Source organism: Penaeus monodon, chromosome 17 (assembly GCF_015228065.2).
Source record: "Penaeus monodon isolate SGIC_2016 chromosome 17, NSTDA_Pmon_1, whole genome shotgun sequence".
Classification (NCBI taxonomy): domain Eukaryota; kingdom Metazoa; phylum Arthropoda; class Malacostraca; order Decapoda; family Penaeidae; genus Penaeus; species Penaeus monodon.
This window is the reverse complement of record NC_051402.1, coordinates 5,473,275-5,500,774: the sequence shown is the minus strand read 5'-3', so window position 1 is coordinate 5,500,774 and position 27,500 is coordinate 5,473,275. Positions and strand designations below refer to the sequence as shown.

General features: G+C 34.0%; 13 non-coding genes across 13 annotated transcripts; 11 read left to right on the top strand and 2 right to left on the bottom strand.

The window, feature by feature from the left end:
• Positions 1 to 856: 856 nt before the first annotated feature.
• LOC119583969 lies at positions 857 to 1,057 on the top strand. Its single transcript, XR_005229767.1, has one exon. It is a non-coding gene; the product is annotated as a small nucleolar RNA U3 (small nucleolar RNA).
• A 1,097-nt stretch (positions 1,058 to 2,154) lies between these two features.
• On the top strand, positions 2,155 to 2,355 carry LOC119583973. The gene has a single exon (XR_005229771.1). It is a non-coding gene; the product is annotated as a small nucleolar RNA U3 (small nucleolar RNA).
• A 1,631-nt stretch (positions 2,356 to 3,986) lies between these two features.
• LOC119583967 lies at positions 3,987 to 4,187 on the top strand. Its single transcript, XR_005229765.1, has one exon. It is a non-coding gene; the product is annotated as a small nucleolar RNA U3 (small nucleolar RNA).
• Positions 4,188 to 5,256: 1,069 nt separating this feature from the next.
• On the top strand, positions 5,257 to 5,457 carry LOC119583974. The gene has a single exon (XR_005229772.1). It is a non-coding gene; the product is annotated as a small nucleolar RNA U3 (small nucleolar RNA).
• Positions 5,458 to 6,896: 1,439 nt separating this feature from the next.
• LOC119583966 lies at positions 6,897 to 7,097 on the top strand. Its single transcript, XR_005229764.1, has one exon. It is a non-coding gene; the product is annotated as a small nucleolar RNA U3 (small nucleolar RNA).
• A 1,123-nt stretch (positions 7,098 to 8,220) lies between these two features.
• On the top strand, positions 8,221 to 8,421 carry LOC119583965. Its single transcript, XR_005229763.1, has one exon. It is a non-coding gene; the product is annotated as a small nucleolar RNA U3 (small nucleolar RNA).
• A 1,785-nt stretch (positions 8,422 to 10,206) lies between these two features.
• Positions 10,207 to 10,407, top strand: LOC119583964. Its single transcript, XR_005229762.1, has one exon. It is a non-coding gene; the product is annotated as a small nucleolar RNA U3 (small nucleolar RNA).
• Positions 10,408 to 11,305: 898 nt separating this feature from the next.
• On the top strand, positions 11,306 to 11,506 carry LOC119583972. Its single transcript, XR_005229770.1, has one exon. It is a non-coding gene; the product is annotated as a small nucleolar RNA U3 (small nucleolar RNA).
• Positions 11,507 to 19,025: 7,519 nt separating this feature from the next.
• On the top strand, positions 19,026 to 19,188 carry LOC119583954. The gene has a single exon (XR_005229752.1). It is a non-coding gene; the product is annotated as a U1 spliceosomal RNA (small nuclear RNA).
• Positions 19,189 to 20,727: 1,539 nt separating this feature from the next.
• On the top strand, positions 20,728 to 20,890 carry LOC119583952. Its single transcript, XR_005229751.1, has one exon. It is a non-coding gene; the product is annotated as a U1 spliceosomal RNA (small nuclear RNA).
• Positions 20,891 to 22,701: 1,811 nt separating this feature from the next.
• LOC119583962 lies at positions 22,702 to 22,894 on the bottom strand. Its single transcript, XR_005229760.1, has one exon. It is a non-coding gene; the product is annotated as a U2 spliceosomal RNA (small nuclear RNA).
• A 1,634-nt stretch (positions 22,895 to 24,528) lies between these two features.
• On the top strand, positions 24,529 to 24,691 carry LOC119583951. Its single transcript, XR_005229750.1, has one exon. It is a non-coding gene; the product is annotated as a U1 spliceosomal RNA (small nuclear RNA).
• A 1,473-nt stretch (positions 24,692 to 26,164) lies between these two features.
• Positions 26,165 to 26,357, bottom strand: LOC119583961. The gene has a single exon (XR_005229759.1). It is a non-coding gene; the product is annotated as a U2 spliceosomal RNA (small nuclear RNA).
• Positions 26,358 to 27,500: the final 1,143 nt, after the last annotated feature.

Here is a 27,500-nt window from a genome sequence, read left to right as displayed (position 1 = left end):
GAGCTTGTGGTTCTTTTCGTAGTGTAACCAAAAGGGATGGGCGGGTGGGTTCCAAGTCACTGATAATCGTTGGATTCCAACGAAATAGTTGGTCAGTCTAACCGTACCTTTACACATGCCATGCCCACTGTAATATTAGATTATTGCATAGGCGGCGGAGCGAGTCTATGACTGGGGGGCGAATGTGAAAATTCAGATTTCAATATTAAAAAAATATATATATATGATAACCTGTCATAGGTGGCGAGGGGAGTGTTTGCTTTGGGGGAGGGGGATTCGGATTACTTAGTATAGGTGGCGAAGAAAACCCCACAATACAAAAACTAGATTTATTGAAAGTGAGACTACAGTTTCGAAATCCACCTGGATTCCATCTTCAGATCTGAAGATGAAATCCAGGTGGATTTTGAAACTGTAGTCTCACTTTCAATAAATCTAGTTTTTGTATTGTGGGTTTTTCTTCCATATATGTCTATTTGAATACATACGTATGTGTTTTCATACTAAATATATATTTTCATGTATAAATATATAAACACATGTGTGCACAAATATATATATGTATATATATAAATATATATGTTGTGTGTGTATTTATACATATGCACACATTATATACATATATATATATATATACATATATATATATATATATTATATATATATATATATATATATATATATATATATTTATATTTATACACACTCATCATATGTATGGTTACATGTATATATGGAAATATATATGTTTGTATATATAAACATATTTATATGTATATATATATAAACATTTACATTTACCTATGCATAGTCATCAGTAAAACTCTATTGGGACGACATAGCTCAGCCTATGGTTAAGATCATACTTTATAGGATCAATTCTATAGTGAGATTGCCGGGTTTCTCGCCAAGATTCTCGGAATATATTCAACCACGATGAGGATTTTCAGTGTGATCCTCTGAGCGGGAAGCGGTCCTTACGTATTTCGTAAGAGCATTGATGACCGTTCTGGCTCGGTATACCGTGTCTAGAGGAGGTTCACGCAGACTGAGTGGTTGAATATTAATCCACTCGAATTGTTACTTTTGAAATCTCCAACACAGGAGAGACAAAATATAAAATTAAACGGAAACCACATTCCCTGTATATACTGTTTGATGATTTCAAGAAAAAAAATCATTGGTGAAACTAACAAAATTGATATCGGCAATGTTACCTGTCTTATTAGATAAAAAAAAAAAATAATAATAATAATAATAAATAAGAAAAAAAGATATATATGTATATTTATATATTGATAGCGACGATATTAATCTAGATATCAAGATAAGTTACCTGGTAAACGTAAAAAAATCGAAGCCAATATGCCAGTATTACGAAATAACCCAGTCGGCACGAAAGGCAACAACACATGCCATGCCCACTGTAATATTATTTTATTTATTGCATAGGCGGCGGAGCGAGTCTATGACTGGGGGGGGGCGAATATGAAAATTCAGATTTCAATTTAAAAGAAAGAAAAACAAATAATAACCTGTCATTGGTGGCGAGGGGAGTGTTTGCTTTGGGGGAGGGGGATTCGGATTATCTGGTATAGGTGGCGAAGAAAACCCCACAAATACAAAAACTAGATTTATTGAAAGTGAGACTACAGTTTCGAAATCCACCTGGATTTCATCTTCAGGTCTGAAGATGAAATCCAGGTGGATTTCGAAACTGTAGTCTCACTTTCAATAAATCTAGTTTTTGTATTGTGGGTTTTTCTTCCATATATGTCTATGTGAATACATACGTATGTATTTACATACTAAATATATATTTTCATGTATAAATGTATATACACATATGTGTGCACAAATATATATATGTATATATATAAATATATATGTTGTGTGAGTATTTATACATATGCACACATACATACATATATATATATATATATATATATATATATATATATATTTATTTATTTATACACACTCATATGTATGGTTACATGTATATATGGAAATATGTATGTTTGTATATATAAACATATTTATATATATATATATATATATATATTATATATATATATAGTATAAACATTTACATTTACCAATGCATAGTCATCAGTAAAACTCTGTTGGGACGACATAGCTCAGCCTATGGTTAAGATCATACTTTATAGGATCAATTCTATAGTGAAATTGCCGGGTTTCTCGCCAAGATTCTCGGAATATATTCAACCACGATGAGGACTTTCAGTGTGATCCTCTGAGCGGGAAACGGTCCTTACGTATTTCGTAAGAGCATTGATGACCGTTCTGGCTCGGTATACCGTGTCTAGAGGAGGTTCACGCAGACTGAGTGGTTGAATATTAATCCACTAGAATTGTTACTTTTGAAATCTCCAACACAGGAGAGACAAAATATTATAAAATTAAACGGAAACCACATTCCCTTTATATATATATTGTTTGATGATTTCAAGAAAAAGAATCATTGGTGAAACTAACAAAATTGATATCGGCAATGTTACCTGTCCTGTTAGATAAAAAAAAAAAAAAAAAAAAAAAATATATATATTAATTTATGTATATTTATATATTTATAGCGACGATATTAAATACCTAGATATCAAGATAAGTTACCTGGTAAACGTCATAAAATCGAAACCAATAAGCCAGTATTAAGGTGTGGTTACACTGGCCATCGATTCATGAAATTTAATCATTTTGAGTGGGATTTGCCCACCGATTGGTTCAATTCCACGTTTTTTTTCCTACTCGTCCGAAGCGATGGGCAACCCGTCGATCCATCGATGTTCCTGTGGAAAAGTCATACTCGTTGAGTCTATAGTATACATGGCATTAGTCTAATTATATATTTATGCATTATAATTAATATATATAAATACATTACAATCATTAATTATAATTGTAAATTATCATATATATACTTATATTAATTATTATTAAAAAAAAATATAAGAAAAACAATGCAATATATCTTGTATCCTCATTAGACGGACGAACATAAACAAGCGCGCATATTTTTCGAAGAGGAAGAACGTCTTCTCGTCATATTTCTGCAAAGAATGTGGAATTCAGAAGCAATTACCTCTCTTTTAGAGAAAGTACGCCAAGAAAATGTCCTTTGGAATATAAAACATCCATATTACCACAAGAGGGACTGTGGACACGATTTGTTTTGATGCTGCGATCCAGTGGACTGAGCTTGTGGTTCTTTTCGTAGTGTAACCAAAAGGGATGGGCGGGTGGGTTCCAAGTCACTGATAATCGTTGGATTCCAACGAAATAGTTGGTCAGTCTAACCGTACCTTTACACATGCCATGCCCACTGTAATATTAGATTATTGCATAGGCGGCGGAGCGAGTCTATGACTGGGGGGCGAATGTGAAAATTCAGATTTCAATATTAAAAAAAATATATATATATATATGATAACCTGTCATAGGTGGCGAGGGGAGTGTTTGCTTTGGGGGAGGGGGATTCGGATTACCTGGATTCCATCTTCAGATCTGAAGATGAAATCCAGGTGGATTTTGAAACTGTAGTCTCACTTTCAATAAATCTAGTTTTTGTATTGTGGGTTTATCTTCCATATATGTCTATTTGAATACATACGTATGTGTTTTCATACTAAATATATATTTTCATGTATAAATATATAAACACATGTGTGCACAAATATATATATGTATATATATAAATATATATGTTGTGTGTGTATTTATACATATGCACACATTATATACATATATATATATACATATATATATATATATATATATATATATATATATATATATATATATTTATATTTATACACACTCATCATATGTATGGTTACATGTATATATGGAAATATATGTTTGTATATATAAACATATTTATATGTATATATATATAAACATTTACATTTACCTATGCATAGTCATCAGTAAAACTCTATTGGGACGACATAGCTCAGCCTATGGTTAAGATCATACTTTATAGGATCAATTCTATAGTGAGATTGCCGGGTTTCTCGCCAAGATTCTCGGAATATATTCAACCACGATGAGGATTTTCAGTGTGATCCTCTGAGCGGGAAGCGGTCCTTACGTATTTCGTAAGAGCATTGATGACCGTTCTGGCTCGGTATACCGTGTCTAGAGGAGGTTCACGCAGACTGAGTGGTTGAATATTAATCCACTCGAATTGTTACTTTTGAAATCTCCAACACAGGAGAGACAAAATATAAAATTAAACGGAAACCACATTCCCTGTATATACTGTTTGATGATTTCAAGAAAAAAAATCATTGGTGAAACTAACAAAATTGATATCGGCAATGTTACCTGTCTTATTAGATAAAAAAAAAAAATAATAATAATAATAAATAAGAAAAAAAAATATATATGTATATTTATATATTCATAGCGACGATATTAATCTAGATATCAAGATAAGTTACCTGGTAAACGTAAAAAAATCGAAGCCAATATGCCAGTATTACGAAATAACCCAGTCGGCACGAAAGGCAACAACACATGCCATGCCCACTGTAATATTATTTTATTTATTGCATAGGCGGCGGAGCGAGTCTGGGGGAGTGGGGGTGGCGAATGTGAAAATTCAGATTTCAATATTAAAAAAAAGAAAAAAAAATGATAACCTGTCATATGGTGGCGAGGGGAGTGTTTGCTTTGGGGGAGGGGGATTCGGATTATCTGGTATAGGTGGCGAAGAAAACCCCACAATACAAAAACTAGATTTATTGAAAGTGAGACTACAGTTTCGAAATCCACCTGGATTTCATCTTCAGGTCTGAAGATGAAATCCAGGTGGATTTCGAAACTGTAGTCTCACTTTCAATAAATCTAGTTTTTGTATTGTGGGTTTTTCTTCCATATATGTCTATGTGAATACATACGTATGTATTTACATACTAAATATATATTTTCATGTATAAATGTATATACACATATGTGTGCACAAATATATATATGTATATATATAAATATATATGTTGTGTGTGTATTTATACATATGCACACATACATATATATATATATATATATATATATATATATATATATATATATTTATACACACTCATATGTATGGTTACATGTATATATAAACATATTTATATATATATATATATATATATATATATATATATATATATATTATAAACATTTACATTTACCAATGCATAGTCATCAGTAAAACTCTGTTGGGACGACATAGCTCAGCCTATGGTTAAGATCATACTTTATAGGATCAATTCTATAGTGAGATTGCCGGGTTTCTCGCCAAGATTCTCGGAATATATTCAACCACGATGAGGACTTTCAGTGTAAGTCTCTGAGCGGGAAGCGGTCCTTACGTTCTTCGTAAGTGCATTGATGACCGTTCTGGCTCGGTTTACCGTGTCCAGAGGAGGTTCACGCAGACTGAGTGGTTGAATATTAATCCACTAGAATTGTTACTTTTGAAATCTCCAACACAGGAGAGACAAAATATTATAAAATTAAACGGAAACCACATTCCCTTTATATATATATTGTTTGATGATTTCAAGAAAAAAAATCATTGGTGAAACTAACAAAATGATATCGGCAATTTTACCTTTCCTGTTAGATAAAAAAAAAAAAAAAAAAAATATATATATTAATTTATGTATATTTATATATTTATAGCGACGATATTAAATACCTAGATATCAAGATAAGTTACCTGGTAAACGTCATAAAATCGAAACCAATAAGCCAGTATTAAGGTGTGGTTACACTGGCCATCGATTCATGAAATTTAATCATTTTGAGTGGGATTTGCCCACCGATTGGTTCAATTCCACGTTTTTTTTTTCCTACTCGTCCGAAGCGATGGGCAACCCGTCGACCATCGATGTTCCTGTGGAAAAGTCATACTCGTTGATAGTAACATGGATGTTAATGATATATCTAATTATATATTTTATTAAATAATTAAATATTAATTAAATCAATTAATATATAACTTAAATTATTATTAAATAAATATAGAAAAAATTCAATATTATTGTAAAACAATATAAGAAAAAATCAAAATACGCCTATTTGAGAGAGAAAAAACTACGCCGCAATTCGAAGATTGATTTCGAAGAGAGAACGTCTTCTCGTCATTTTTGCAAAAGATGGCAATAAATGCATTACTTATAGAAAGTACCCAAGAAAAGGCCTTTGGAATAAAATCTATTACCCAAGAGGGACTTGAGCTTTGTTTTTGTGTGTCCAAAGATGGGCTGGTGGGTTCTATTCGTATGTCCAAATGGCGTGTGGGTCAGTCACGTAACCTTTGATTCCATCAACTGTATTGTCAGTTTATTGCTAGCCGAGCATTTGACCGGCATGTAAAATTAGATTTCAAATAGCAGAACAAGCAGAAGGGGAAAAAGAAAAAATTCAAATTTCAATATAAAAAAAAATTATATATTATATATATTATAACCTTATAGTGAGGATTTTGCTTTGGAGGATAATTGGATACCTGATGTGCGAGTGAGATTGCATTTGGGAGGGATTCGGATACCTGGATAGGTGGATTTATGAAAATGGTAGTCTCACTTCATAAATTAGTTTGTATTGTGGGTTATCTTCCATATATTCTATTTGAATCATACGTTGTGTTTTCATACTAAATATATTTTCATGATAATATATAAACACATGTGTGCAAAATTATATATGTATATATATAATATATATGTTGTGTGTGTATTTATACATATGCACACATTATATCACATATATATATATATATATATAATATATTTATATGTATATATATATAAACATTTACATTTACCTATGCATAGTCATCAGTAAAACTCTATTGGGACGACATAGCTCAGCCTATGGTTAAGATCATACTTTATAGGATCAATTCTATAGTGAGATTGCCGGGTTTCTCGCCAAGATTCTCGGAATATATTCAACCACGATGAGGATTTTCAGTGTGATCCTCTGAGCGGGAAGCGGTCCTTACGTATTTCGTAAGAGCATTGATGACCGTTCTGGCTCGGTATACCGTGTCTAGAGGAGGTTCACGCAGACTGAGTGGTTGAATATTAATCCACTCGAATTGTTACTTTTGAAATCTCCAACACAGGAGAGACAAAATATTATAAAATTAAACGGAAACCACATTCCCTGTATATACTGTTTGATGATTTCAAGAAAAAGAATCATTGGTGAAACTAACAAAATTGATATCGGCAATGTTACCTGTCTTATTAGATAAAAAAAAAAAAAAATTAATAAATAAGAAAAAAAAATATATATGTATATTTATATATTTATAGCGACGATATTAATCTAGATATCAAGATAAGTTACCTGGTAAACGTAAAAAAATCGAAGCCAATATGCCAGTATTACGAAATAACCCAGTCGGCACGAAAGGCAACAACACATGCCATGCCCACTGTAATATTATTTTATTTATTGCATAGGCGGCGGAGCGAGTCTATGACTGGGGGGGGCGAATATGAAAATTCAGATTTCAACAAAAAAAAAAAGAAAAAAAAAATGATAACCTGTCATAGGTGGCGAGGGGAGTGTTTGCTTTGGGGGAGGGGGATTCGGATTATCTGGTATAGGTGGCGAAGAAAACCCCACAATACAAAAACTAGATTTATTGAAAGTGAGACTACAGTTTCGAAATCCACCTGGATTTCATCTTCAGGTCTGAAGATGAAATCCAGGTGGATTTCGAAACTGTAGTCTCACTTTCAATAAATCTAGTTTTTGTATTGTGGGTTTTTCTTCCATATATGTCTATGTGAATACATACGTATGTATTTACATACTAAATATATATTTTCATGTATAAATGTATATACACATATGTGTGCACAAATATATATATGTATATATATAAATATATATGTTGTGTGTGTATTTATACATATGCACACATACATATATATATAATATAATATATATATATATATATATATATATATATATATATATATATATATATATATATTTATACACACTCATATGTATGGTTACATGTATATATGGAAATATATATGTTTGTATATATAAACATATTTATATGTATATATATATATATATATATATATATATATATATATATATATAGTATAAACATTTACATTTACCTATGCATAGTCATCAGTAAAACTCTGTTGGGACGACATAGCTCAGCCTATGGTTAAGATCATACTTTATAGGATCAATTCTATAGTGAGATTGCCGGGTTTCTCGCCAAGATTCTCGGAATATATTCAACCACGATGAGGATTTTCAGTGTGATCCTCTGAGCGGGAAGCGGTCCTTACGTATTTCGTAAGAGCATTGATGACCGTTCTGGCTCGGTATACCGTGTCTAGAGGAGGTTCACGCAGACTGAGTGGTTGAATATTAATCCACTAGAATTGTTACTTTTGAAATCTCCAACACAGGAGAGACAAAATATTATAAAATTAAACGGAAACCACATTCCCTTTATATATATATTGTTTGATGATTTCAAGAAAAAAAATCATTGGTGAAACTAACAAAATAGATATCGGCAATGTTACCTGTCCTGTTAGATAAAAAAAAAAAATATATATATATATTAATTTATGTATATTTATATATTTATAGCGACGATATTAACCTAGATATCAAGATAAGTTACCTGGTAAACGTCATAAAATCGAAACCAATAAGCCAGTATTAAGGTGTGGTTACACTGGCCATCGATTCATGAAATTTAATCATTTTGAGTGGGATTTGCCCACCGATTGGTTCAATTCCACGTTTTTTTTTTGCCTACTCGTCCGAAGCGATGGGCAACCCGTCGATCCATCGATGTTCCTGTGGAAAAGTCATACTCGTTGAGTCTATAGTATACATGGCATTAGTCTAATTATATATTTATGCATTATAATTATATATAAATACATTACAATCATTAATTATAATTGTAAATTATCATATATATACTTATACTAATTATTATTAAAAAAAATATAAGAAAAACAATGCAATATATCTTGTATCCTCATTAGACGGACGAACATAAACAAGCGCGCATATTTTTCGAAGAGGAAGAACGTCTTCTCGTCATATTTCTGCAAAGAATGTGGAATTCAGAAGCAATTACCTCTCTTTTAGAGAAAGTACGCCAAGAAAATGTCCTTTGGAATATAAAACATCCATATTACCACAAGAGGGACTGTGGACACGATTTGTTTTGATGCTGCGATCCAGTGGACTGAGCTTGTAGTTCTTTTCGTAGTGTAACCAAAAGGGATGGGCGGGTGGGTTCCAAGTCACTGATAATCGTTGGATTCCAACGAAATAGTTGGTCAGTCTAACCGTACCTTTACACATGCCATGCCCACTGTAATATTAGTTTATTGCATAGGCGGCGGAGCGAGTCTATGACTGGGGGGCGAATGTGAAAATTCAGATTTCAATATTAAAAAAAAAAAAAAAAAAAAAAAAAAAAAAAAAAAAAAAAAAAAAAAAAAAAATTATATATATATATATATATATATATATATATTATATATATATATATATATATATATATATATATGATAACCTGTCATAGGTGGCGAGGGGAGAGTTTGCTTTGGGGAAGGGGGATTCGGATTACCTGGTATAGGTGGCGAAGAAAACCCCACAATACAAAAACTAGATTTATTGAAAGTGAGACTACAGTTTCGAAATCCACCTGGATTCCATCTTCAGATCTGAAGATGAAATCCATCTTCAGATCTGAAGATGAAATCCAGGTAGATTTTGAAACTGTAGTCTCACTTTCAATAAATCTAGTTTTTGTATTGTGGGTTTTTCTTCCATATATGTCTATGTGAATACATACGTATCTGTTTTCATACTAAATATATATTTTCATGTATAAATATATATACACATATGTGTGCACAAATATATATGTATATATATAAATATATACGTTGTGTGTATTTATACATATGCACACATTATATACATATATATACATATATACATATATATATTTATATATTTATACACTCATCATATGTATGGTTACATGTATATATGGAAATATATATGTTTGTATATATAAACATATTTATATGTACATATATATAAACATTTACATTTACCTATGCATAGTCATCAGTAAAACTCTATTGGAACGACATAGCTCAGCCTATGGTTAAGATCATACTTTATAGGATCAATTCTATAGTGAGATTGCCGGGTTTCTCGCCAAGATTCTCGGAATATATTCAACCACGATGAGGATTTTCAGTGTGATCCTCTGAGCGGGAAGCGGTCCTTACGTATTTCGTAAGAGCATTGATGACCGTTCTGGCTCGGTATACCGTGTCTAGAGGAGGTTCACGCAGACTGAGTGGTTGAATATTAATCCACTAGAATTGTTACTTTTGAAATCTCCAACACAGAAGAGACAAAATATTATAAAATCAAACGGGAACCACATTCCCTGTATATACTGTTTGATGACTTCAAGAAAAAGAATCATTGGTGAAACTAACAAAATAGATATCGGCAATGTTACCTGTCTTGTTAGATTAAAAAAAAAACTAAATTAATAAGAAAAAATGTATATTTATAGCGACGATATTAACCTAGATATCAAGATAAGTTACCTGGTAAACGTAAAAAAATCGAAGTCAATAAGCCAGTATTACGAAATAACCCAGTCGGCACGAAAGGCAACAACACATGCCATGCCCACTGTAATATTATTTTATTTATTGCATAGGCGGCGGAGCGAGTCTATGACTGGGGGGGCGCGAATGTGAAAATTCAGATTTAAATATTTTTTTCAAAAAAAAAAAAAAAAAAAAAAGACAACCTGTCATAGGTGGCGAGGGGAGTGTTTGCTTTCGGGGAGGAGGATTCGGATTACCTGGTATAGGTGGCGAAGAAAACCCCACAATGCCAAAACTAGATTTATTGAAAGTGAGACTACAGTTTCGAAATCCACCTGGATTCCATCTTCAGGTCTGAAGATGAAATCCAGGTGAATACATACGTATGTATTTACATACTAAATATATATTTTCATGTATAAATATATATACATATGTGTGCACAAATATATATGTATATATATAAATATATATGTTGTGTGTGTATTTATACATATGCACACATTATATACATATATATATATGTTTGTATATATAAACATATTTATATGTACATATATATAGTATAAACATTTACATTTACCTATGCATAGTCATCAGTAAAACTCTGTTGGGACGACATAGCTCAGCCTATGGTGAAGATCATACTTTATAGGATCAATTCTATAGTGAGATTGCCGGGTTTCTCGCCGAGATTCTCGGAATATATTCAACCACGATGAGGACTTTCAGTGTAAGCCTCTGAGCGGGAAGCGGTCCTTACGTTCTTCGTAAGTGCATTGATGACCGTTCTGGCTCGGTATACCGTGTCTAGAGGAGGTTCACGCAGACTGAGTGGTTGAATATTAATCCACTAGAATTGTTACTTTTGAAATCTCCAACACAGGAGAGACAAAATATTATAAAATCAAACGGGAACCACATTTCCTGTATATACTGTTTGATGATTTCAAGAAAAAGAATCATCGCTGGAACATATGAAGTTGAAGTGTCCCTGTCCAGTTATACTTAAAAAATCATTATTTATGTATATTTATATATTTATAGCGACGATATTAAGCTAGATATAAAGGAAAGTTATCATATAAACATCGAAAAATAAAAGCCAATAAACCCAATCGGCACGAATGGCAACAATACATGCCATTCCATGCCATCTGTAATATAAGTGTATTTATTGTATTTACACATAGATGGCTCTATAATCACGAAAGAGTCAGTTATTAGTCCTACGTATCTCACCTGTTTACCCTTTTCCTTGACTTTTGGAAAGTTTTATTATTTCATTGTCTTAAATGTTACCAAAATTATAAATAGCAATTTAATATTCATAACATTAATAACAGTATCGATATCAATTATATTTAAAAGAAAAATACATTTTCCCGCCAATCCAAGGAATAGGAAAATCAGGATCGGTCACTACTTCTTCCTACTTCTTGCCGGGTGAGCACATATGGAGTTATCTGTATGTAACAAAATTCACACACACACACACACACACACACACACACACACACACACACACACACACACACACACACACTACTACTACTACTACTACTACTACTACTGCAGGGGGCAGAATGTAAATTCGTGGTGGTTGGGTTAATTGTACCCTTACTATATTGGTCCTCTTGCACCCGTGTGTGTGTGCGTGCGTGCGTGCGTGCTTGCGCATTACATTATATACAATGTATATATATGTATGATAAAGAATATGTATATACACATTTATAGATGTATGCATATAATTATCATATATATGTATACATCTGTAAACATAATATATATAATATATATATATATATATATATATATATATATATATATATATATATATATATATATATATATATATATATATATATATATATGCATACATTTGTAAACATACACAAAAGTATATATACATACATATATATGTATATATATGCATATTTATATTTATATATTCATATATGTGTGTACTTGTGCATATATATATGTATATTTTGTGTGCACATATATATATAAAGCATGTGTGTGCCATAACCGATGCGGTGTTTGACGAACTTCTTGGCACCATGTTGATATCATATAGTTGGCTGGGTCGTTATACTGGGTTGGCCATGTGTGTATACGTGTGTATATTTATATATATGCATATACATGCATATATATGTATTGATATGCAAATGTGTATATATGTATATATGTATATATTGTGTATGTATGTATGTATATGTATAAATGTATGTATGCAAATATATACATGAGCATGTAAATATATGTATATGTATATGTATATATATATATATATATATATGTGTGTGTGTGTGTGTGTGTGTGTGTGTGTGTGTGTGTGTGTGTGTGTGGGTGTGTGTGTATAAATATGTCTATGTCTAGCAAAACACTCTTCCGTGCTGATACAATGGAAGAAAACCCCACAATATAAAAACTAGATTTATTGAGAGTGAGACTACAGTTTCGAAATCCACCTGGATTCCATCTTCAGTTCTGAAGATGGAATCCAGGTGGATTCAGGTCTGAAGATGGAATCCAGGTGGATTTCGAAACTGTAGTCTCACTTTCAATAAATCTCGTTTTTGTACTGTGGGTTTTTCTTCCATATATGTCTATGTGAATACATACGTATGTATTTACATACTAAATATATATTTTCATGTATAAATATATGTATACATATGTGTGCACAAATATATAAATGTATATATATAAATATATATGTTGTGTGTGTATTTATACATATGCACACATTATATATATATATATATATATATATATATATATATATATATATATATATATATATATATATACACTCATCATATGTATGGTTACATGTATATATGGAAATATATATGTTTGTATATATAAACATATTTATATGTACATATTGTTACGCCGACCGCCTCGTCTCTCTGCCACCAACACAAGGCAGGCTAGGCAGACGGCGTGCTATCCACAGGGTCGTGAACACTGAACAGCTCCAAGAGGCACCGAGCATCACAGCGTCCCCAGAACAGCACGAGGGGAAACGCCACCTGGAGAGGCAGGGCACGAAATAAACACAAAATGACAGTCTTTCCTTTATTTACACAAGTTATTTACTCGTACACTTTTATATAGGCACAATACAGGGGGGAAACCAGCATGTCACACTGCACGATATAGCTTATAACAGGGCAACACAAAGTTTATCAGGTCACAGGGCAACACAAAGTTTATCAGGTCACAAGGGCACACACGAGGTCTTCACAGGAGCAGCACCCAACTGCGTCTCTTGGCTTGTTCCTTGGCTCCTCCGCTCACAATCATGTTTGCCCAGGTCCCTTCATGTTAACACATGCCCAGGTCATCCTTTTCATGTTAACACATGTTTCGCACAGAGACAAAGACCCACTGGCGTAACACTATCCCCCCCTATCAAGCAGACGACCCATCTGCTCTGACATACCTAAACATGAAACAAAATACAGAAAATTTAAATAAAATTAGTCCTCAGGAACAAACAAAATTCTTTCAAACAAAAGTAACCGTAATTGAAAATCAGTTCTCAGAAACACAAAAATCTTTCATCCAGCGCGGCTTTCTTCGCTCTCGCTGGGGTCACTCTGGAGGAGGTGTGGGCGGTGGTAGATTGGCAGTGGCATCCAGAGTGGTATCTCCTGCCCCAAGACCTGGCTCATGGTCACCATTGACGTCTGATTTTTGTGTTTCTGAGAACTGATTTTCAATTGCGGTTACTTTTGTTTGAAAGAATTTTGTTTGTTCCTGAGGACTAATTTTATTTAAATTTTCTGTATTTTGTTTCATGTTTAGGTATGTCAGAGCAGATGGGTCGTCTGCTTGATAGGGGGGGATAGTGTTACGCCAGTGGGTCTTTGTCTCTGTGCGAAACATGTGTTAACATGAAAAGGATGACCTGGGCATGTGTTAACATGAAGAGACCTGGGCAAACAACTGGCTGTGAGCGGAGGAGCGGAGGAACAAGCCAAGAGGGAGACGCAGTTGGGTGCTGCTCCTGTGAAGACCTCGTGTGTGCCCTTGTGACCTGATAAACTTTGTGTTGCCCTGTTATAAGCTGTATCGTGCAGTGTGACATGCTGGTGTCCCCCCTGTATTGTGCCTATAGAAAAGTGTACGGGTAAATAACTTGTGTAAATAAAGAAAAGACTTGTCATTTTGTGTTTATTTCGTGCCCTGCTTCACCACGTGGCATTTCCCCTCGTGGTGTTCTGGGACGCTGTGGTGCTGAGTGCCTCTTGGAGCTGTTCAGTGTTCACGACCCTGTGAATAGCACGCCGTCTGCCTAGCTTGCCTTGTGTTGGTGGCAGAGAGACGAGGCGGTCGGCGTAACAATAGTTATATGTGTATTTATGTATTATATCCCCAAATCTGAAACCAACAAAAATCTTCATCAGGAAACGCGTGCATTCTCAGAAACACAAAATCTTCATCGCGCGGTTTCTTCGCTCCGTGGGGTCGCTCTGAGGTGTGGGCGGCGTAGATGGCAGTGGCATCCAGAGTGTATCTCCTGCCCCAAGACCTGGCTCATGGTCACCATTGACGTCTGTTGCATCGCCCTCACCATCCAAATGCTCGTCCTCATCTCGGTCAGCATCTGCCACGTCCTCATCGGCGCTACTGGGGCTAACGTCATCTTTTTCACCATGGCCCCAGGAGTAGCTTCCTGGCCCATGGTAACGCCACAGCCGGTGCACCAAATCCTCGAGGAAGTCAGGTTAACGGCCCCACACCAACCAACTCCTCGCTCCCCGACGACTCTTCTGGACGCTCCACTTCCTCACAAGTGCCCAGCTTTGCACCAGCTGGCACCTTCAGGTCCTTATTGGAGAAGTTAGCTACCAACACTGTAACTGTAACATCAGCCAGCTGCAGGTTTTGGATGGGCTCCACGAGGCCCTCTACTCCACGTATCACTCTTGACAGTTGACACCGGATTCTAGACTCTGTCCTGAGGGCAAGGTGCAGTCTGCACAGCCAACCTCTGGAAGCAAGGGCACATCTTCACCGTGCACCCTCACCAGCTGGCTGATGGCGTAGCGGCTGGGCGGAGCCTTGTTGGACCAGGAGAGGGGTTAGTTACAGTGTTGGTAGCTAACGTCTCCGATAAGGCCCAGAAGGTGTCAGCTGGTGCAAAGCTGGGCACTTGTGAGGAAGTGGAGCATCCAGAAGAGTCGTCGGGGAGCAAGGAGTTAGTTGGTGTGGGGCTGTTGCCTGACTTCCTCGAGGACTTGGCGCACCGGAGTGCCGCTCACCTGGCGGAGGTGCACCGACGAGTTCGTGGCAAGCTCAAGGTAGCCGGCCATGCCATGAAGGAGACCTATGACCGGCGCATGAGGGAAGTGAGGTACAACATAGGTGACAGAGTGTGGCTGCATAACCCGCGTGGGAAGCGAGGGCTCTCACCGAAGCTACAGAGCCCCTAGGAAGGGCCATACACGGTGGTAGCGGCTCTCTCTGATGTCACCTATCGAATTCACAGAGGGCGAAAACGACCGTCGGTTGTCCACGTGGACCGGCTGTGGCGTTACCATGGGCCAGGAAGCTACTCCTGGGGCCATGGTGAAAAAGAAGATGACGTTAGCCCCAGTAGCGGCGATGAGGACGTGGCAGACGCTGACCGAGATGAGAACGAGCATTTGGATGGTGAGGGCGATGCAACAGACGTCAATGGTGACCATGAGCCAGGTCTTGGGGCAGGAGATACCACTCTGGATGCCACTGCCAATCTACCACCGCCCACACCTCCTCCAGAGTGACCCCAGCGAGAGCGAAGAAAGCCGCGCTGGATGAAAGATTTTTGTGTTTCTGAGAACTGATTTTCAATTACGGTTACTTTTGTTTGAAAGAATTTTGTTTGTTCCTGAGGACTAATTTTATTTAAATTTTCTGTATTTTGTTTCATGTTTAGGTATGTCAGAGCAGATGGGTCGTCTGCTTGATAGGGGGGGATAGTGTTACGCCAGTGGGTCTTTGTCTCTGTGCGAAACATGTGTTAACATGAAAAGGATGACCTGGGCATGTGTTAACATGAAGGGACCTGGGCAAACATGACGCAACTGGCTGTGAGCGGAGGAGCGGAGGAACAAGCCAAGAGGGAGACGCAGTTGGGTGCTGCTCCTGTTAAGACCTCGTGTGTGCCCTTGTGACCTGATAAACTTTGTGTTGCCCTGTTATAAGCTATATCGTGCAGTGTGACATGCTGGTGTCCCCCCTGTATTGTGCCTATAGAAAAGTGTACGGGTAAATAACTTGTGTAAATAAAGAAAAGACTTGTCATTTTGTGTTTATTTCGTGCCCTGCTTCACCACGTGGCATTTCCCCTCGTGGTGTTCTGGGACGCTGTGGTGCTGAGTGCCTCTTGGAGCTGTTCAGTGTTCACGACCCTGTGAATAGCACGCCGTCTGCCTAGCTTGCCTTGTGTTGGTGGCAGAGAGACGAGGCGGTCGCGTAACAATAGTTATATGTGTATTTATGTATTATATATAAATGTTATATATTTGTATTATTATTTTATTTTATTTTTTGTATATAAATATATTTTCATATTTGTATATATTTATACATATTTGTTTATATTTAATTGTAGATATTTATTAATATATATTGATATATATTTATTGATATATGCATAGGGTTACATGAATATATGTGTATATATATGTATGTCTGTATATATTATATAATATATATATATATATATATAATATATATATATATATATAATATATATATATATATAATATATATATATATATATATATATATATATATACATATTCATGTATATATATTTTCATATATAAATATGCCCTATTAATATATATTTGTAAATATGTATTTATATATATATATATATATATATATATATATATATTTATGTATATATATATATTATATATTAAATTAAATATAATGATATATGATAATATATATATATATATATATATATATATATATATATATATATATATATATAGAATATATGTAAAATACATATATATTTATTTATTAGTGGATATATATGTAGATACATTGGTAATAAACCTTTTGTGTGTATATATATATATATATATATATATATATATATATATAAATACACATATATATGTTGTTTATATGTATTGCATATTTATGTGTATTTCTATATATATTAATTTTATTTCTTTAATATGCATATATCATTCATATATAATGTCCATATATACAAATATTTATATATATTGTTAAATGGATATATATACACGTACATGGATATTTATACATATATCTCTCCATTTATATGTATTACTTTTATATCATATATTTTTTATATGTATGTATAGATATGTGTGCTTATAGATATGCTGCTTATTGTTTCTATTTAGTATGTGTGTGTGTGTTTATGATTATATATAAATAATATATATATATGTATTTGTTTATATGTATATTATTATTATTATATATAGATATATTGTGTGTGTATGCACACAGGTATATGCATTTATATGTATACATTTGTATATGTAAGTATACATATATGTATAAGTATGTATGTCTATGTACAAATATGTGCATCTATTCACGTGTGTGTGTATATATATTCATGTATATATTGTATATCTATAAACAATTTCCATCGAAATATGCCCCAATATTAAAAGTACCTCCGGAGGATAGCGAGTCCATTTTCTTTGTACTGAGTGCGACCCAAAGGAACTTTCAACCAGGGGGAACTCTTTTTTCCGGAACCCAGATTTCACAGTCCAGGTCTACACTTATTCATGATTCCTCCCTGTCTTATTTTGTGGCTTAATTATTACGCTGGAATGTGGCATGTTTGGGGTAGTAAATTATATAAAAACTAAAATTACCGACTTTAATGTAGTATGTTATATGAAGAGGGACGGCCGGAATCTGGAGCGAAAATCTAGGAAGAATGGCTTCCTTGAAATTATATATATATATATATATATATATATATATTAATTTATATATATAATATATATATATATATATATATATATATATATATATATATATATATATATAACCGTAAATGGTAGTATTACAACAAAAGATACTAAAACTATTATAAAAATGCTAATGGAGTTTCTAAACAAAAAACGCACTATGGAGATCGTTTTCAGTTTCAGATATAAATAAACTTACATTGAATCACATTATAAGTTAGTTATATGTAGTTTATGAATTTAATTTTAAAGCAACTTCAGCTCCAATGTATGTGCAATGAAAAGTAGTAGCTGGATATTTGCATAAACCGTTAGTGTGCTCGTGGGCTGCTCAGTGTAAGTACGTCTGGCTTGGGCCGTCGCCTTAAACAGCATACTTACCTGGCACAGGAGATACCGTGATCACGAAGGCGGTTCTCCCAGGGCGAGGCTCACCATTGCACTCCGGTGGCGCTGACCCCTGCGATTAACCCAAATGTGGTTAACTCGAGTGCGCAATTTTTGGTAGCGGGGGACTGCGTTCGCGCTATCCCCCATAAATAAACAATTTCAAGCAATAAGATAAATCTGAACGTTATGTTTCATAGCAATGAAAGTTCTGGCAAATGAAGTTGACATTACTAGAAAACGTGGGACACTTTGTAGGGTAAGGAACATTTATTCCATTAGTAGGGAAACCTATTGCAAACTATTTGGCAGGTTAGTGCTACCAGTTTCAGATTACACGCTCGATTACTAATCTCCACCAAGTCGATATAAGGCACTATGACATGGTTCTCAACCAGTGCATCGCGTAATATTTTGCAAATGTATATTTCTTGCCTCTTATTTCTGTACTATATTTTGGTTGAAGTATTAGGAAAATATGAACAGTTTTTGGTTGAAAACATGCTTAGGCACATGAAAATATGGTTCAGCGATGATAATTGTAGCAAGAAGGAAACGAGACCTGCAGTGTGTCGCCAGTCATTGAAGTTGAGAACCATGGCAGATATGCTATCGACATATCTGCCATGCTTGTGTCACTCTCAAATCTCAGTTTTACCGACCTCTGTTTACCGGATATCGACTAAATCTGGTAGCGGACGAAATCACTGTTTCGTGATCTGACGAGTAAGTTACAGACAGGGGCAGTCACTTCTGTTCACAGGGAGATAAACCACGCATGTAGCTTATTGCTTCTTGTTTTTTCCCTTTTGTGTGTGTCCGTGTGTTTAAGTGTTTTATTATTCATTATCCAGTGAATATCCACATATAAGGATATAAGTGCACAGAAATAAATACAAATCTGTATTTATGTCTGTCCGGCAGATATGCATGTCTAGACTGATAGCTATGTATATGCATGTTCGAATAATGAATATTTATTGGAATTAATATAATCACTGATGATATATTAAGACAGCTGTAAAATACAATTATAGTGACATTAATGATTATAATAATGATTAGATAATAGTAATGATAAGAATTTCATCAATAAATAACGAGAATAGTAAGGATAAAAATCAATATTGAGTAATTATGCTGACAATAATAATGATAGCAATCAAAATAACTATAGTAATAAATAACACTAATAACTGCAATGATAATGATCATGGTAATAATTGTTATAAAAATAATCATAATAGTAAAGACATGATATGAATGATACAAATAGTTTGACAATCATAATACGAATAGTAATGATAATCAAAATGATGATGGTAATGCCAGTGGAAAAAATATGGCTATGACAATGAAACATAATTGTATTACATTAGGAATAATCATAACATACACTGTAAATGCCTTTCGGTATTTGCAGTTGAGTTACAATAGTCCCTGCAACCAACAATCGTTTTCTTTTATTAGTTAACATATTTAGATTTTCTTTTGTTGGAAATACACTTGGCTATTCTATTAAAAAGTAATAGGTAATTATTCCATACCTTTATTTTACTCTTTGTCATGTTAAGGTTTCAAAAAAAGTTAAATATCCTTGACACGAGAGCCAGCGACTGCATAATTTGTTACAATTCACTGAGTCATCAGTCAGTTTGCCCTGGATTCTGCTTTGGACGTGCTTTTGCATACTTACCTGGCACAGGAGATACCGTGATCACGAAGGCGGTTCTCCCAGGGCGAGGCTCACCATTGCACTCCGGTGGCGCTGACCCCTGCGATTAACCCAAATGTGGTTAACTCGAGTGCGCAATTTTTGGTAGCGGGGGACTGCGTTCGCGCTATCCCCCTTAAATAGTAAATGTTTATAGAAAGTATTCCATATCAGTATGTGTCGTAGTAGCATTGAAAGAATGAAGATGTGTATTGGCACAAACCACTGAACGATTATTTACCTATACCACGCTATTACTCATCTATATCAAGGCGAGGTAATGCACTGTATGTTACTGAGATCACTGCACATTCGTATCACGTCCTTTACTTCACGCACTCGAACGCATGCAACACATTAACACATGAACATGCATGCAAGTGAATTACAAAACCCAAGATATTTATATTTGAGTTAACACGTACGCACACACAGAGGAATGCAAACACAAACTTTTTTCACGTACCCACACGGACATATAAGTGGTAGAGTGGTTTTCAAAATAAGGGTGGTCTCGTGTGTCCTACTTTTCCTTTCTACAAACGAGGATAAAGAAACGTGATATTTTTTTCTCTAATGTGTGCGTCTCATTGTTGGTACTGGCAAATTGTCAGCCACGCGTAGAGTTTGTATTTGCAGACGGCTACATTAACGAATCGGCTTTCCATGGGTGAAGAAGCAAATCTTTAATTAATGACGGACACGTATGTCCGAGGGTCATCACGTTTCGTCAACTCTCAAACTAACGTACACATCGACTTCTTTCGCTAGGGAATACTGTATATGTATGTTAACATATGAAACAATGTGCACAGGGCGTCAATTGGAGGAGGGGTAGGTGTGTTAGCTCCCTTCAAGAGTTCATTTTTCTAACTTTTTGTGTTCTCTTCGCTCGCAAACCCAAATAAATAGCTTAAATTATGCGCCTGAATATGCATTCAATTTATAAATGATAAAAAAGAAACAAAGTGAAGAAACAGTTCCTGAGATAAGGCTTATGGCATTACCCTAGTCGCAACCCAAATAGAAACCATTAAATGGGGTGTGATCTGAGTGTCTTGAAGATACTGATACCACTGGCTACACCATGATGCTGATACCAGTGGCTACACAGACCGCAGAAGATTTTTGATGGACTGAATGACAGACTGCTTAGGAATGTGCATCATCCAAGGACAAAATGCCAATCGGCCAGAAATTAACATCAGACCACTAGTTGGCCAGGGGAAACGTAAGTTAATTAGTAGTTAATTAGTATGTATCACCGAATATAGTAACAAAACAGGTGAGGTATCTTGTGATTCTGTGTTTGTGAGCATGTGTGTATATGTATATATATATATATATATATATATATATATATATATATATATATATATATATATACGTAGGGTACCTGAGTTTCCTGTTTTTTGTGTTTGTGAGCATGTGGTTTACTCGAGTATGTATATTTTTTATGTTTTTATATTGTTTACGAGTATTATTTTGTCAACGTAGTGATCATATGCATGTACCTGTGAATGCGGCTGCTTCTAGTTCGTTTCAAATATATAAATGAAACGATGCTGTGATGGAAACATACCCTCATGTCGTTTGTCTAATATTAGCATGCTTTAACTCGTCGTGCGTATTTGGTTGTCCTTGCAGTACGAAATTTAACTGCCAGATAGCGTTCGGACTAGAAGGGCATGTTATCCTATTCTGTGCGAGGTGACAGCACATACTGTATATATTCCAACAAACGGAGATTTAAAAAACGTACATAATCGATAAGGGCAAATAAAGTGAGTGCAACAAACTTCAGATTCTCAGGGTTATTGGCCGTTTGGATAAAAATATTAAGGGATTTATAGTGAGATGAGTAAACAAATGTACACGCTTTAAGAGTAAACGTGAATTAGTATTTACAAATTTAATGTAATATATATATATGATTTATTCTCCCCGTGGGGAGTGGACCAATCCCGGAGGTACTGCAATACCGGGCCGATCCGCGGCAAAGGTGGAGCAAGCCCCTAGCACTTCGCCATATTCCAAAAATCAGTTTAATATCGTAGATCCCACATGGGGATCGTATCAGATATTAAGCTGATAAGAACAGATACTACACTTTGATCTTAGCCAAAAGGCCGAGAAGCGATACCAATTCCAGGGCGTAATTCCCTCCAAGAAAGGAAGTCAGCGAACTTACCGTTGGACAAATTTCGAACACAGAACGGCATAAACGACGTCTGAGTTTGAACTTTTTATTTCTCGTTAGTATTATCTTCTATTTTATAAATTTTGAATAGAACTTTCATTTAATTTTATATATGTGAATTTATATATATTTATGTATAGGCATATGATATGCATTTAAGTATATATATATATATATATACATATTCTTTATATATTTTTATATATATATATATATATATATATATATATATATATATATATATATATATATATATATACTTATAATTATACTTACATGTTGTTATATATATATATATATATATATATATATATATATATATATATATATATATATATATATATATATTGTTAATATATATAAGGAGATATATTAATATACATATTGTTATTATACATATGTATATTATTATATATATTCTAAAGATGGCATATCTATATACATATATTTTGTATATTAAATATATTTTATATATATTGCTTTAAAATGATATGTATATATCATTATTATATATAATGCCTATATGTATTCATAAATATTTATATATATTTTTTAATATATATATACACATGTTTATTTATATGCATATATATGTATATATATTAATGTTACATCGTTTATGCCTTAAATATATGTACATATGTAATTGTAAATATTGATTATTGTTTCTATTTAGTGTATATATACACATATATATACGTATGTATGTTTATAATTATATCATAAATACATGCGTGCATATGTGTGTATGTGTCTGTGTGTGTGCTCACAAACATGTATATATACATAATTATGTATATATATATGTAATGTATTAAATTGGGTCTATGTACTTATATATATGCATCTATATACATGTATATGTATATGCATGTATATATATTGCATATTTATGTACAATTTCCATAGAATTACGTCCAAAAATTATAACAGTTCCTTTAGTGAAGAAATGGAGGATAGTAAGTCCATTTTCTTTGTGCTGAGTGGAACTTTCAAACAGGGAGGACTGTTCTCACAATTCAGGTCTACACTTATTCATGATATTTGTGATGGTATATTCCTCTTGGTCTAATTTTGCTGCTTAATTATTGCGCTTGACTGTGGCATGTTTGGTGTTAGTAAATTATATAAAAGCTAACATGACCAAATTTAATGTAGCAAGCTATATTAGGAGGGACGGCTGGAATTTGGAGGGAAAATTTAGGACGAATGGCGTTGGCTCCTTTAAAAAGTATATAGATATGGATATATATTTATATCACTGCGATTGATAGTATTATGCCAAAGAATACAAAAACATGATTTTTTTTTTCTCAAAATGTTAATGGAGTATCTAAGCAAAAACGCTCTATGGCGATCGTTGTCAGTTTCACAGTTTCTGTTCTTAATACACTGAATCACATTATAACTTACTTCGTTATATATATATATAGTTTATAAATTTAATTTTAAAGCGACTTCAGCTCCGATGTATGTGCAATGAAAAGTAGTAGCTAGATATTTGCATAAACCGTTAGTGTACTCGTGGGCTGCTCAGTGTGAGTACGTCTGGCTTGGGCCGTCGCCTTAAACAGCATACTTACCTGGCACAGGAGATACCGTGATCACGAAGGCGGTTCTCCCAGGGCGAGGCTCACCATTGCACTCCGGTGGCGCTGACCCCTGCGATTAACCCAAATGTGGTTAACTCGAGTGCGCAATTTTTGGTAGCGGGGGACTGCGTTCGCGCTATCCCCCTTAAATAATAATTAATAAAAATAATTCCAGTAAAGTCTTACTATATTGGTATATCATAGCAATGGGAAAATAAAGTTATGTATTGACACAAACCACTGAATGATTATTTATCTATACCACGCTATTAATCATGTCAAGGCGATGTAATGCAATATATGTTACTACCATAACTGCATATTCATATCACATTGTCCTGTAATTCACTCGCATGCAACATATTAATACACACATGCATACGCGTATGCACACGCACTAACCCCCACGCCTAAAATAATGCAAGTACATTACGAAACCAAAAACATGTATATTTGAGTAAACACACACGTACATATAAGTGATGGAGTGATTTACAAAATATGGGTGGTATCGTGTTTCCTACTTCGCCTTTCTGCAAACTAATGGACGAAGGAAAACGTATGATAAGAAACGCCCTTTTCTTTTTAAATATGTGCGCGTCCCTTTGTTGATACTGTCAAAGTGACAAATCATAAGTCACTTGTGGAGTTTATATTTGGAGATGGCTACATTAACGAATCGGCTTTCTATGGGATGAAGAACAAATCTTTAATTAAGGACAGACACGTATGTCCGAGGGTCATCGCGTTTCGTCAGCTCTCGAACTAATTACACAATTTATTCTCGCGAGGGATGGAACAATATGCACAGAGGTGTCAGTTGGAGGAGGGGCAGCTGTGTTTGCTCCCCTCAAGGTCTGACTGACCCCCCATAAGGGCCACAGTTATTAACCTATGCTATATTACACATATATGTCGGTTTTTAGCTTCAAAATACCCCTAGAATGGCTCATTTTTCAAACTTTTTTGTGTTCTCTTCGCTCGCCAACCCTTAAGGAAAAGCCGAAATGACTCCCCTGAATATGCATTCAGTTTACATATGATAAAAAAAGAAACAAAAAGAAAAGAAACTCTCGAGACTTGTCATTTCCTGCATAAGGCCTATGGCATTACCCTAGTCGCAATCCATATAGAAACCATTAAATGGAGTGTGATCTGAGTGTCTTGGAGATATTGATGCCATTGGCCACATCATGTTGACGCTGATGCCAGTGGCTTCACTGACTACCGAGGATTTTTGATGGGTTGAATTCAGACAAACTGCTGAGGAATGTGCATCCTCCAAGGACAAATGCCAATTAGCCAGAAGTTAACATCAAATCACCAGGTTGGCCAGGGGAAACTAAAGTTAATTAGTATGTATCATCGAATATAGTAACAAAACAGGTGAGGTACCTTGTAATTTTGTGACTACATTCTGTATATTTTATTCAAACAATCGGAAATTAAAAACGTACATAATCAATAATGGAAAAGTGAGTGCAACAAACATCCGGATATTGGCTGTTTGGGAAAAAAGGGGATTTAGTGAAAACTGTAAACAAATGTACACGTTTTAAGAGAACACATGTATCAGTGTTAACCATTTTAATGTAATATATATGCTTTATTCTCCCCGTGGGGAGTGGACCAATCCCGGAGGTACTGCAATACCGGGCCGATCCGCGGCAAAGGTGGAGCAAGCCCCTAGCACTTCGCCATATTCCAAAAATCAGTTTAATATCGTAGATCCCACATGGGGATCGTATCAGATATTAAGCTGATAAGAACAGATACTACACTTTGATCTTAGCCAAAAGGCCGAGAAGCGATACCAATTCCAGGGCGTAATTCCCCCCAAGAAAGGAAGTCAGCGAACTTACCGTTGGCCGAGTTTTGAACACAGAACGTCATAAACGACATCTGAGTTTTTTTTTCTCTCGTTAGTATTATCTTCTATTTTATAAATTTTGAATAGAACTTTTATTTCATATTTTATGTATATGTATGGCTCTATATGTGTGTGTGTGTATTTAAGTATATGTAAGCATTTATATACATATATATATATATATATATATATATATATATATATATATACATATATATGGACATAATGTATATATATTTAGCATTATATACATATACATATATTTGTAATATGTATTATATATATATATATATGTATATTGTTAAAGTATTTAAAAGTATATTGAAAAAAAAAAATAAAAAAAAATATATATATATATATTGTTAATGTATATGTTGATATATTAATATAAACATTGTTTTTAGATTTTTATATTATATTTATTCTATATAGAGATTACACATTATATACATTTTATATTTACAAATATTGCTTTAAATTAATATGTATATATCATTTATATATGATGCTTAACTATATTAATATTTTTATATATTGCTTATTCTTCATATATATATATATATATATATATATATATATATATATATATATATATATATATATATATATTATATAATGTATTTATAAATATACTGGTTATTTTTCTCCATATATATACATATATATGTATGTGTATGTTTATAATTGAATGATGAATATGTTTTTATATATATACACACACATGTATATATACATACATATATATATTTATAAATGTATATGTAATGTAGAAATTTGTATCTATGTACATATACTTATGCATCTACACACATGTGTGTGTATATATATATGCATGTGCATGTATTGTACATTAGGACTTATTTCTATGGAAATTGTATATAAAAGTTATTAGTACCTTTAGTGAAGAATGGGAGGATAGCAGGTCCATTTTCTTTGTGCTGAGTGCAACCCAAAGGAACTTTCAAACAGGGAGGACTTTTGTTTCTGGCACCCTGTTCTCACAATTCAGGTCTACACTTATTCATGTTATTTGTGATGGTATATTCTTCTTGTTCTTATTTCGTTGCTTAATTATTGCACTTGAA